The sequence below is a fragment of the Macaca fascicularis genome, chromosome 4 (genome assembly GCF_037993035.2).
Source record: "Macaca fascicularis isolate 582-1 chromosome 4, T2T-MFA8v1.1".
Lineage (NCBI taxonomy): Eukaryota > Metazoa > Chordata > Mammalia > Primates > Cercopithecidae > Macaca > Macaca fascicularis.
The window spans coordinates 143402741-143416316 of record NC_088378.1 but is presented as its reverse complement, the minus strand read 5'-3'; the positions used below and the strand labels follow the sequence as shown (position 1 = coordinate 143416316).

Genomic DNA, 13576 nt, shown 5'->3' with positions numbered 1-13576 from the left:
TTAACCCTTGGCTCACTGGCATCTCTCCAGATTTTCAGTTATACAATGTTCAATCTGCTGTGCAAGGTAATTCCATATTGCAAAGGATTTGATGTTACATTCTACCACACATAAAACTGAATTAAACTTTTACGGAATTGGAAATGCACATCATTGATCAAAATAAATCAAACATGAAAAGAGTAGGAAGAAATAACCAGTGATGGAATAGCAAATGTGAATGGAAAACAGAATAGGACTGCTAAAAAGACAAAAAAACCTTCAGAAGCACATAATAGCTGTGTTATTTAAAAATCATAGTGGTCTCCAAATGACTTCTATCACATCTCATTGAATACCAGAGAAAAAGATGTTAAGTTTATTATGGAATGCCCACCAAATAGCTAGTTTTTGAAAAAACCTTGTTTCTCAATTTGAGCTAACCATTTCAGGCTACTGCTTCAAACCAAAGTTACTGGCATCATGCTAAGCTAGATGTGTTGACTGAAGTATGAGATTCACACTTTTGTAAATGAAAAGCAATTTGATTAGGCAATGTTTTTCTAAGTGAAAGCAAGTTTACTGAGAATTAAAGAAACAAAAGAATGGCTACTCCAGATAGCAGAGTTTTTTGTTTTTTAAGTGTAGGCAAATATTTAGTGAAGATGATATTTCAATAAGAAAACTGGCGCTTGGGACATGCTTCCACTAAATTTGAGACATCTTAGAGAGAACAGAGTTTTATTTTTGAGGCATTATTTTTATGGGATTGAAGTTTTGGAACTATTTAATCTAGTTACTCTATGTTATCAACTGTGTTAACTCATTGAAAACAACATTGTTATTAAAGTTATTCACAAGAAAAATTCAGAGATACTGTTGCATCTCCTTTCTCTGTTTCAAACTGTTTTCTCCTAAGCACCCAAGGCTCTGTGATGTCTCAAACATTCAATCATTAATTTTAAAAGAGAAGCTTATTATGGAATTAGAAAAAAACTATTTTAAAATTCATATGGATCCAATAAGAGCTCATATAGCCAAAAGAATATTAAGCAAAAAGAACAAAGCTGGAGGCATCATACTATGCCACTTAAAACTATACTATAAGGCTACAGTAAACAGAACAGCATGATACTGGTACAAAAACAGGCACATAGACCAATGGAACAGAATAGAGAACTCACAAAAAAAGACTGCACATCTACAACCATCTGATCTTCAACAAACCTGACAAAACAAGCAATGGGGAAAGGATTCCCTATCTAGTAAATGGTGATGGGAGAACTGGCTAACCATATGCAGAAAATTGAAACTGGACCCCGTCCTTACACCTTACACAAAAATTAACTCAATATAGATTAAAGACTTAAATGTAAAATGCAAAACTATAAAAAAACTCTGAAAGAAAATCTAGGCAATACCATTCAGGACACAGGCATGGGCAAAGATTTTATGAAGAAATCGCCAAAAGCATCTGGCACAAAAGCAAAAATGGGCAAGTGGGATCTAATTAAACAAAAGAGCTTCTGCACAGAAAAAGAAACTGTCATCAGAGCAAACAGACACCCTACAGAATGGGAGGAAATTTTTACAATCTATCTATCTTACAAAGTTCTAATATTCAGAATCTACAAAGAACTTAAGCAAATTTGCATGAAAAAAACTTCATTCAAAAGTGGACAAAGGAGATGAAGAGACATTTCACAAAATAAGACTTACATGTGGCCAAAAAAATATGAAAAAAACTCAACATCACTGATTACAGAAATGCAAATCAAAACCACAAATGAGATACTATCTAATGCCAGTCAGAATGGCAATTATTTAAAAGTAAATAAACACCAGATGTGGCGAGGTTGTGGAGGAATAGGAAGGCTTTTACAGTGTTGGTGGAAATGTAAATTGGTTCAACCATTGTGGAAGACAATTTGGTGATTCCTCAAAGATTTAGAACCAGAAACACCATTTCACCCAGCAATCCCATTACAGGGTATATAACCAAAGGAGAATAAACCATTCTATTATAAAGATACATGCATGTGTATGTTCATTGCAGCACTATTCACAATAGCAAAGACATGAAATCAACCCAAATGCCCATCAATGATGGACTGCATAAAGAAAATATGGTACGTATTTACCATGGAATATTATGCAGTCATGAAAAGGAATTAGATCAAGTCCTTTGCAGGGGTATGGATGAAGCCAAAAGCCATTATCCTCAGCCAACTAACACAGGAACAGAAAGCCAAACACCACATGTTCTCATTTATAATTGGGAGCTGAGCAATGAGAACACATGGACACAGGGAGAGGAACATCACACACTGGGGCCTGCTGGGGGAGGGCAGTGGTAGGAAGAACATTAGGAAAAATAGCTAATGCATGCCAGGATTAATACATAGGTAATGGGTTGATAGGTGCAGCAAACCACCATAGCACACATTTAGCTATGTAACAAGCCTGCACATCCTGCACATGTACCCTGGAACTTAAAATTAAATTAAATTAAATTAAAAGACAAGCTAAAGGCATTAACGAAAATAATTAGATTAAAAAAACTTTGATTTTCAAAATCCTGAAACAAGTGTTTTAATTTTGCTTTAAACATATATTCAAATCCTTTAATACTGTTCCTATCCAGAGGTGCTGCTTAATTTCCTCTCTTGAGTGTGGCTTGGACTTAACGAGGCACTTCTGATATGGTCTGGCTCTGTGTTCCCACCCAATTCTCATCTTGAATTGTCATGCTAATTGTAATCCCTGTGTATTGGGGGAGGGGCCTCATGGGAGGTGACTGGATCATGGGTATGGTACCTCCATGCTGTTCTTATGATACTGAGAGAATTCTCATGAGATCTGATGGTTTCATGAGGGGCTTTTCCCCATTTCGATCTGCATTTCTCTCTCCTGCCACCATGTGAAGAAGGACGTGTTTGCTTCCACTTCTGCCATGGTTGTAAGTCTCCTGGGGCAGCCTCCTCAGCCATGCAGAACTGTGAGTCAATTAAACCTCTTTCCTTTATAAATTACCCAGTCTCAGGTATTTCTTTATAGCAGTGTGAGAACGAACAAATACAACCTCAAACTGATGGAGTAATGCTGACATAATAGTTTGTGACTCTGGGTGTAGAACGTAAAACTCACTGCAGGCTCCCCCTTCTCTCTCAAGGTCTCTGGGATCATGAGCTCTGGGGGAAGCCACCTGCTGTGCAATAAGCAGCCCTGAGGCCTGAGTCAAGGTCCATGTGGCTGAGAACTGAGGCCTTCTGGGAACAGACAGCAAGGAACTAGGCCTTTTCCACAGCCATGTGACTGATTCATATTTCATGTGAATCCTCAGCCCAGTGAAGCCCTCAGATGATGCAGGCCTAGGCTGACAACTGGACTGCAACCTTGTGAGAGGCCCTGAGCCAGAAGCACTCAGGGAAACCTCTCCTGGATCCCTGACCATCGGAAACTGTGGGAGATGATGAATATTTGCTGTTTTGAGCTGCTAAGTTTTACATAATTTGTTATGCAATAGTAAATAACTAGCACATTTTCACAAAAGAGAATCTATTATTACGTGTTAGTTTGCATTTGCTCTAAATTTATCATTATTATTAACATTATTGTTATTTATACAGGATCTCACTCTGTCACCCAGGCTGGAGTGCAGTGGCATGATCACCATGCACTGCTGTGTCGACCTCCTGGGCTCAAGGGACCCTCTGATCTCAGCGTCCTGAGTAACTGGGACTACAGGCATGAAGCACCACGCCTGGCTAATTTTCTAAATTTTTTTGTAGGGATGGGGCTTTCTCCATGTTGCCCAGGCTGATCTTCAACTTCTGGAGTCAACAAATTTGCCTTCCTCTGCCTTCCACGGTGCTAGAATCACAGGCGTGAGCTACCACACCTGGCCTAAATTAATTATAAGACATTAAACATGTAACTTAGTTTTAAAAGGTAAGAAGAATGTCCATGGGTGAAGAGGATGCATTTTATTACCATTCACAATGATCACTTTACTTGAACTTCAATTTCCAACTGTGTCCCAATTAAACACGAAAGGAAGATCCAATCCTTGCTAGGCTGATTCTATGATGTGAATTCTATGATTCTAGGCCTCAACAACCAGCTCCTGGTCATTCACCTTCCCCCAGTGATTCCACCAACTCTAATGTAGGTGCTGCTGTGAAGGGATTTAGCAGATATAATTAAGGGCCTCAATTAGTTGACTTTAGACTGGGTTTATCCTGCTTGGACTGTCCTATTCAGGTGAGTCCTTGAAAGGACTGGGTTCTTCCTGAGCGTAGAGAAATACAGTGTGAGAGGGATTCAGCGTGAGGGGTTTCCTCCACTGTGGGCTTTGAAAATGAAGAGGCTGTGTAGGAAAGAACGTTGTTGGGCACCAGGAATTGAGCGCAGCCCTCTCTGTTCTCTACAGTGACAGCCAGCAAGGAACAGGAACCTCAGTCTTACAACTGCCAGAAACTTCATTCTGCCACCTCTGTATAAGCCTGAAGGAGGATTCAAAATGAAAACACAGCTTTTGGAAGCCCAGAACAGAGATTCTCTCCACATTTTGCCCAGATTTCTGAGCAAGGAACTATAAGCAGATAAATGGGTGTTGTTTTGCTGGTCGTGGTAGTGCATGAATGAATTGATGAATTGATATGCACACTAGTTACATAAAATAAAATCTTTCTGAACTTTTTCAGTATTGTACATTTTATAATTTTCTGTGATGCAATTTAATACACTCATATTTCATTCATTCAGTCAACAAAAATTAATTTAATCCCTACGATGAACCAGGTGTATCCTCATATGCTCACGTGCCTGACATTCCAGAAGCTTCACAAGACCAAGGTGGAGCCACTGGAATGTTTTAGGTGGAGAAATGACACACTGTGACTCACAGGAGCAGGACCACTGTGGAGAGAACAGTCACGTAGCAGGTCATGGGACAGTGTGAGAGCCACAATTCGGGAGTGACAGGGTGGTGGGGACTAAGGGGAGAGGAGCGCCTGAGGGATGAGAGGGATGGAGGGAAGGGCTGGAGAAGCAGGAGGTGAGGAAATAGAGCAGAGGGAAAGAATTCGAAAGCAGCAGAATTCTTAGGTTTAAACACTTGTTTAATAGATTTTTAATACATCCATCTACAGAGCCTCGCTGGGTGTTCTTTGCAGTTGACCTTTAATACCTTATGTGGGTCTGTCCGAAAACTAATTGTTTTTACGTTAATCAGATTTTAAAAATACTAAGTGTTCCTATAAAATATACACAACACTTAGATGTGGATACTTCCTCAAAACAGGCAGTGCATGAGCACTGGTGAGGGGCACTGTGACTGCATTGAGTGCTTGCCACTGTGAGGTGAATAAAGTCTGTACTGGCTCCTGGTTGCAACATAAAATAACACAGTGGCTATTTTGTATTAGGAGATGTCCTGGACTCACAAAGAAATGCAGGGCTATGGAATGAAGGTAAATATAAAATACTACAAGCAGGAGTCACAGATACATCATCTGTGAAAGTGAAACTTAGGAGCTTTTTGAGTCCTGTTGTAACGCTTTTAGACACATTTATATGTCAAGGGACCAAAGTCACATTTTCTACCGATTAGATCCTGATCATTCAGGGATCACCAAGATTCTGCTACCCACTGTAGTTCATAAACAAAAAGCAAACTGGTCTCTGTTCTATCTCATGCACTCAGGCGCAACTTTTCCAGATTCAAAGAAAAAGAAAAAAGAAAAGAAAAAGCCCTGTCTCTACACCTCCATTCCCAGGGCAAGCTCACTCTCTGGCACCAAGCTCTCTGGGGTGAGTTTTCTTCTAGAAGAGTCCACTGGGACAGGTAAGGAGTACGAGGCAGGGAGTCCAGTTCTGGGAAGGGCAGTCCGTGATGAAAAGTGAAGAGAGAGGGACGGGGCCCATGCCGTGTGTTTCTCCCTGGTTTCTTAGTTCCTGGGCCAAGACTCAGGGAGACATTGAGACAGAGCACTTGGCACAGGAGGAACGGGGTCAGGGCGAAGTCCCAGAGCCCCAGGCATGGCTCTCAGAATCTCAGGCTCAGAAAGCGTGTGTGGACTGGGGAGGCCCAGCGTTGGGGATTCCCCATCTCCGAAGGGTTTCTCTTCTCCCTCTCTCAACCTGAGTCTGGTCCTTCTTCCTGGATACTCACCGGGCGGCCCCAGTTCTCACTCCTATTGAGTGTCGGGTTTCTAGAGAAGTCAATCAATGTAGCCACGGTCCCGGTTCTAAAGTTCCCACGCACCCACCAGGGCGCCGATTCTCCCCAGTCGCCAAGGATGGGGTCATGGCGCCCCGGACCCTCCTTCTGCTGCTCTTGGGAGCCCTGGCCCTGACCCAGAAATGTGCGGGTGAGTGCGGGGTCGGGAGGGAAACAGTTTCTGTGGGGAGTAGCTAGGGGTCCGCCCGGCGGGGGCGCAGGAACCCGGTTGCGGTGCGGGGAGGAGGGTCGGGAGGGTCTCAGCGCCCCCCTCGTCCACAGGGCGGGGGTTAATGCAGAAGCCCTGCTTCCCATGGGCTGTTCCCAGCCAGTGACCGGTCACAGCAGGCGCACTAAGGCAGGCCATTACTGGGAGACACGGGACTCCTCTGATGGCCAACTGTGGCTGGAGGACTCCTCCATGGCCTTGCTCAACCCTCCTTAGATTGCCTGTGCTCTAGGATGCGTCGAACAAACCTCCTCTCCTTCTGTCCAGCACTTGGTGTCACACTCGCATTGTGGTGTGCTGCCTTTTCCAGGGATTTCTGGCTCGCTTCCCATATTCCCTTACAGGTGTGTTCCCTCATAAAATGCCACAGACTTGAAGCTCATCTTGACATCTGCTCCTTGAAAGACTTGGACTAAAAATTATTTCCATCTGCACATCAATAACTCTTACTTATTTCAACTTGTAAAATCCTTCTCTTTGTCCAACTTCTGCCACCCCCATAGAATCTATTTTACTTGTGTTTGTAGTATCTCTTTGAGTTAACGTTTATTTGTTCTATTAAGCTACTAAATTTTGAGGTAGTTTGTGACACAGCACTTGATAACTATTAAGGCTTTCTTTTTTTTTTTTTTTTCTTGAGATGGAGTCTCGCTCTGTTGCCCAGGCTGGAGTTCAGTGGCTCAATCTCGGTTCACTGCAAGCTCTGCCTCCCGGGTTCACGCCATTCTCCTGCCTCCCGAGTAGCTGGGACTACAGGCGCCCGCCACTACGCCGGGCTAATTTTTTGTATTTTTAGTAGAGACAGGGTTTCACCATGTTAGCCAGGATGGTCTCGATCTCCTGACCTCGTGATCCGCCCTTCTTGGCTTCCCGAAGTGCTGGGATTACAGGCGTGAGCTACCGCGCCTGGCCAAGGCTTTCTTAAGTTTCCATTATTCCATGGATATTATCTACACATCTTTTAATACCTTGCATTTTAATAACATTAGCCATATTTGCCGTTTCCAACCCTTTCCTCCTATTCTTTTTTGAACATTTTTATTTTGTCTTTCTCTGTCCTTCCTTCCTTCTTTCCTCCTTTCCTCCCTCAGAGCTTTCTCCCTCCATTTTTTTCATAAAACCTAAGTGTTTAGGCTAAAAGGAAGCATCACTTGAACCTAATGCTAAAAGTATAATGCCATAATTTATAATATAAAAGTAAAGAAAAGGAAGTTATTAATTGAATATGAAGAAAACATCTAGGGTGATTCTGCAGCCAAGACAGCGGCTTTTAATATTTAATCTCCTCCTTCAACTGAATGTTTTCAGAACACACGAGCAACATGAGCTCTTTCCCATTCTTGGTACAAGCACTTGAGAAATCAAATTAGCCTTATCTAGTCTGATTAATGTCCATACACCATATAATCCCACTGTCTGCCTCCTGATCATACACTCTGGGGACATTCTTGGCTATGTGTCCAGGAGACGTGTAAAATGGAATGTCTTATAAAACTACAATAATCCAGACAGTGTGAAAGTGAGAGACACAGAGATCAATGAACAGAAGTGAGAATCTAGAAAGACATTCTTACATTTTTTGTCAATTGATCGTCAATAAAGTTGCATAGGTAATACGAAGTGACACTTACCACCACATAAAATATAAGCTCGTCTAAAACACCAAAAGCAATGGAAACAAAAGCCAAATTAGACAAATGGGATCTAATTAAACTAAAGAGCTTCTGCACAGCAAAAGAAACTACCGTCAGAGTGAACAGGCAACAGAATGGGAGAAAATTTTTGCAATCTACTCATCTGACAAAGGTCTAATATCCAGAAACTACAAAGAACTCAAACAAATTTACAAGAAAAAAACAAACAACCCCATCAAAAAGGGGCTGGGCAAAGGATATGAACAGACACTTCTCAAAAGAAGACATGTATACAGCGAACAGACACATGAAAAAATACTCATCATCACTAGACATCAGAGAAATGCAAATCAAAACCACAATGAGATACCATCTCACACCAATTAGAATGGCGATCATTAAAAAGTCAGGAAACAACAGGTGCTGGAGAGGATGTGGAGGAACACTTTTACGCTATTGGTGGGACTGTAAATTAGTTCAATCATTGTGGAAGACAGTGTGGTGATTCCTCAAGGACCTAAAACTAGCAATACCATTTGACCCAGCCATCCCATTACTGGGTATATACCCAAAGGATTATAAATCATGCTGCTATAAAGACACATGCACACGTATGTTTATTGCAGTACTATTCACAATAGCAAAGACTTGGAATCAACCCAAATGTCCTTCAGTGACAGACTGGATTAAGAATATGTGGCACATATACACCATGGAATACTATACAGCCATAAAAAAGGATGAGTTTGTGTCTTTTGTAAGGACATGGATGCAGCTGGAAACCATCATTCTCAGCAGACTATTGCAAGAACAGAAAACCAAACACTGCATGTTCTCACTCATAAGTGGGAACTGAACAATGAGATCACTTGAACACAGGAGGGGGAACATCACACACTGAGGCCTATTGTGGGGAGGGGGAAGTGGGGAGGGATAGCATGAGGAGATATACCTAATGTAAATGATGAGTTAATGGGTGCAGCACACCAACATGGCACATGTATATAGGTAACAAACCTGCACGTTGTGCACATGTACCCTAGAACTTAAAGTATAATAAAAAAAGAAAAAATATATAAGCTCAAACAAATTAGAGACATAAACAGCTAAAATTTATGAGTTAAAACTATCACATTTCTAAAACAAAATATAAAAGAAAATTTTTGTGACATTGGGTAGTCAGGCAAAAGATTCTTAGATAAAATACAAAAAACATGATCTACAAATGAAAAAAGAGAGAGAGAGAAATTGGGCTTAGTTAAAATTTAAAACTTAAGTGCTTCAAAAGACATTATTGAGAAAATGAGAAGACAAGCCATAGATTGAGGGAAAAATTTTCACAATTGATCACAAATTACATTTGTGATGAAGAACATGTATCCAGAATATAAGACAAGTTCTTAAACTCAATGTACGAAGACGAGCAACTCAACTAAAAATGAGCAAATCATACAAATATGCACAACTGACTTTTACAAAAGCACAAAAGCAATTCAATGAAGGAAGGAGCGCTTTCCCAATGAATGGTGCTGGAACAACTGGACAACCACAGTGGAAAAAAATAACCTGAGCCCAAACCTCATGCTTTATACAAAAAATAACTCAAAATGAGTCACAAGTTTTAATGTAAAACACAGAGTTAAAATGGCAAACATTGAGCCAGGTGTGGTATCACAGGCCTGTACTCTCAGCTACTCGGGAGGCTGAGGTGGGAGGATCCCTTGAACCCAGGAGTTCAAGGCCAGCCTAGGCAAGAATTTTTTTTTTCTAAAATAAATAATAAATTTAAAACTTAAAATTACAAACCTTTTAAGAAAAAGTCATCCGAACTAAGACTGGACAAAGAGTTCTTAGACATAACACCAAGAGTATGTTCCATCAAAAAAAAAGTTAACAAATTGGATCTTATCAACACTAAAAACTGTTGCTCTGTGAGAGACCTGTGAAGAGCTAAAAAGACAAGCTACAGAACGAGAGAAGATATTTACAGACAACATATTCTGTAAAGACTGTATTCAGAATATATGGAGAAATTAAAAAACCCAACAGTAAAAATGAAATCCAAATACACAATAGGCAATAAGCAAGACATGAACAGATATTTCACTGAAGAGGATAAACACCAGGCTAATAAGCAGATGAAAAGGCAGTCAACATGATTATCCAATAGGAAAATACAAATTAAAACCACAGTGATGAGAATGGCTGCAATACAAAATAAAGGTAGCAACAGATGCTGGCAAGGATGCAGAGAAACTGAGTCACTCTTATATTGCTGCTGGGAATGTTTTTAAAAATGGGACAGCCACTCTGGAAATGAGTATTGCAGTTTTCTTCAAACTGAACATGCAATTTACCTTATGACTAGCAACTGCCCTCCTATGCACTTATTTCAAACACGGGAAATCTTTATGTTCTCAAAAATCCTCTGCACAAATACTCTTGCAGCTTTATTCATAATACCCCCAAACAGGAGTTAATGCAACTGCCTTTCAGTGGGTGAGTGAGATCTGCTGTTTGAACTCATAACTGAGTCACACAAGTGCCCTTTCTCAAGGCTACCATCCAGCTTCTCTGTGCAATAAGTGTTTTATGCATATTTCCCATTTTCTCACAAGGAATATTAAAGACATGTACTCAAGGATCAAACTTTAATGAACATAAATTTTTTACTGCACCATCAAAGACATTCTTAAATGGCAGTGCAGTTTGGAGCCACTGCCTTGGTTCTGCTGAGGTGCTGGGTGTGTTACCGACCTTGGCATTTGCAGCATTAATGGAAAAGTCAACATAATGAAACAGGCAGATGGCATCTTGGTGTTTCTGTGAAAACAGGTTTCCCTCCTGAACTCTCTGAAGGCAGCTCAGGGGACACACTTTCAAAATGGCAAAGATCAATTATGGTTCCTAGTGGGACACAACCCCTAGCCTATTCAGATTCAGCTCTCTCTCTCTCTCTCTCTCTCTCTCTCCCCCCCCCCTTTTCCCTCATTCTTCCAACTTATAATTGTATAAATTTTCAAATGTGCAAATAAGCTGAAGGAATGGTGCAGTAAAATTCAAGTTACCACTCTGCCATATTTGGTTAATATCTCTTCATATACATAAAAGCAGAGTGTGAAGTGATGGATCACAGAGACCCAGAAGGGTAAGGGTGGTTGGCATTGGGTGTATAATAGAGGGATTTCTTGGTGAGTACAATGTGCTTGTCTCCAGTGCTGGATGCTCTGAAGGCCCTGACTTTACCACAACCTATATAGCAATATAGCAAAATTGCACTTGTCCCCATGAATATATATGAATTTAAAAAATTAAAAATAACATAACATGTCTCTTTATAGATACAGGTAGACATGTTTGTATAGCATGTGTGTGAATGTGTGTGTGTGAATGTGTGTCTGTGTAGAGAGCAGCACAAGTTAAGAGATTAAGATTTTGTGACTGAACCATTCCAAAGTAACTTAAACATAAAACATACATGGATAAATGTGTCTGTGACAACAAACCTGAATACAAACATGAAAGAATATGTCTATAAACACATCTCTGGATAGATAGCTTATGAACGAATTCCCTACCCCAGCTCCCTTACTGCTTACCCTGTGAACACAGGCAGGCAGGAAACAGAACCCAACTAGGTTCCCTCATCTCATCCTCTTGCTTCCAGGCAGGTCCTGCATCCACTCCTGCTGCACAGGGGGCTCCCATCCCTGCCTTGGTCAGTTTCACAGGTGCTCCCCTAACTTTCTCTGCCACCACTGCTTTACCTGGATGGAGCTGAGGCTGCCCTGACCAAGAACAGCACCACCCACCTGTGCCCCCAAGACCAGGAAGTTAGGAGGAAGCACGCAACAGGATCAGGAACTCTCCCACCTCCCCAGTCAGTCTGAACTGATGGCAGGAGATACTGATGCTTGCTTTACTCATCCTCATTCCCAGCTCATCTATTCTTCATTAATGCAGTCCAATCTCCCCAACAGTCACTTCACCCCAGAAGCTGACTGACCTCTAATCTTTGTAATCAGGAAACCACAAAGCACTCTCTGTCACCTCCCTGATATCACCCTTCAGCTCTACGTCATCACATGTGAGCTCCAACTCTGCAGGGCAGGTGTCCTGCACAGGGTCAGCCCCTGAACATTGGCCCCAGATGTTCCCCCCATCCCTTCCCAGCCCTTTCGGTGTTGATGTGAATCTGTCCCTCAATGAGAACTGGTGTGGAGATGTGGGGGAGGAGGGGAGATTTCTTTGTGCTGTGTCAAGGCATCGAGACAGACCTCTCCTTCTCTCCTGAACCTCACACTCTATCCCTTCCCAGACACTTGAAATAAAACGCAGACCGGAAATTTCTATTTAAGAGCTAAATATCTATAGTATAAAATATGAAGACAGAATAGAATGGGGTAATGCAGGAGAGTGTGACAGAGATGACAGGACCTCAAGGTGCCAGGAAAGCTGATCCTGGGCTCCCAACAAGGAGCCATAAACAGGACACTCACTCATAAAGCTCACCTATAATAATACAATTACTGCATATGTAATATATCAAATATAATAAAAGAACAAAAATAATATGGCACAGCTGCAAGCACCTCATATATATTAACCCTTTTCATTCATCCAACCACAAGAAATAAATGCTCATAGTTTCCCCATGTCATGGATGAGGAAACTGAGGCACCAAGAGAGAACGTGCTGGTGAGACATAGGCAAGGAGATGAATGCAGACCGCCTGGCTGCAGAGTCTAGCTGCCCTCAGTGGAGCCAGCGGACCCAGGAGCTGACACCAGAGACTGAGATCTCAGCTGTGCACTGCCCTGGTGGTCTCCTGTCCCAACCACGTGTTGATCTGGGCCTTGTAGGCTCATCAGCTCTGGAGAAAAGAAAGAAACAGTAAATGTTCCACTGGGTGCAGAGCACTGCTTTTTATTCCCTGAGGACTTCTCCCTCCTCAGTCACTCCAAAATCAGATGCACCCTTTCTCTGAGGGAAGATGACGTCCCCACTTTTTTCTCCCTCCCATGACACTTTTCCAGCCCCTGCCAGTCCCCTCCCGTGACTCCATCAGCATCAGCACCTGCCCTGTGCCCAGCACCCACCCCGGCAATGAGTGAAAGGACCCCAGGACTCAGGAACAAGACCCAGGAGGAAACTCAGTGCCCTTTCCTCCTCCTCTCACGCCTGACCAGCCCTGACACAGTGGGAGGCCTCCCCAAGAGAGGCCCTGGCCGTGTCTCCATGTCCTCCAGTCCTGGGCTGGGTCACACACACAGTCCTTCTACCCCTCAGACCCCAGGCCCTCCTCATCTGCGGAGGCACCTGCACACTAGGGCAGGCCCTGCACACTGTGGGTTCTGCCCTCCACCTGCAGCTCAGCGTTTCTCCCCTCCCAGCTCTGAGCACACAGCTCCTAACTGGAGATCCCATCAGGAAGCCCTGAGGCTCACAGGCCCAGCATGGAAATATGTGGCTGCCATGGAGTCTGCACCTGACCTGATGCTGGTGATTCCC

General features: G+C 42.4%; 1 long non-coding RNA gene and 2 pseudogenes across 2 annotated transcripts in view; 1 reads left to right on the top strand and 2 right to left on the bottom strand.

Annotated features, from left to right (window-relative positions):
* LOC135970670 (patr class I histocompatibility antigen, A-126 alpha chain-like) overlaps window positions 1-13576 on the bottom strand; it is a 110682-nt pseudogene that overhangs the window by 26768 nt on the left and 70338 nt on the right. The gene's annotated exons all lie outside the window — the stretch shown is intronic.
* The window catches only part of LOC135970673 (uncharacterized), a 97540-nt gene that overhangs the window by 31830 nt on the left and 52134 nt on the right, over window positions 1-13576 (top strand). The gene's annotated exons all lie outside the window — the stretch shown is intronic.
* LOC135970376 (uncharacterized) lies at window positions 5806-6517 on the bottom strand (annotated as a pseudogene).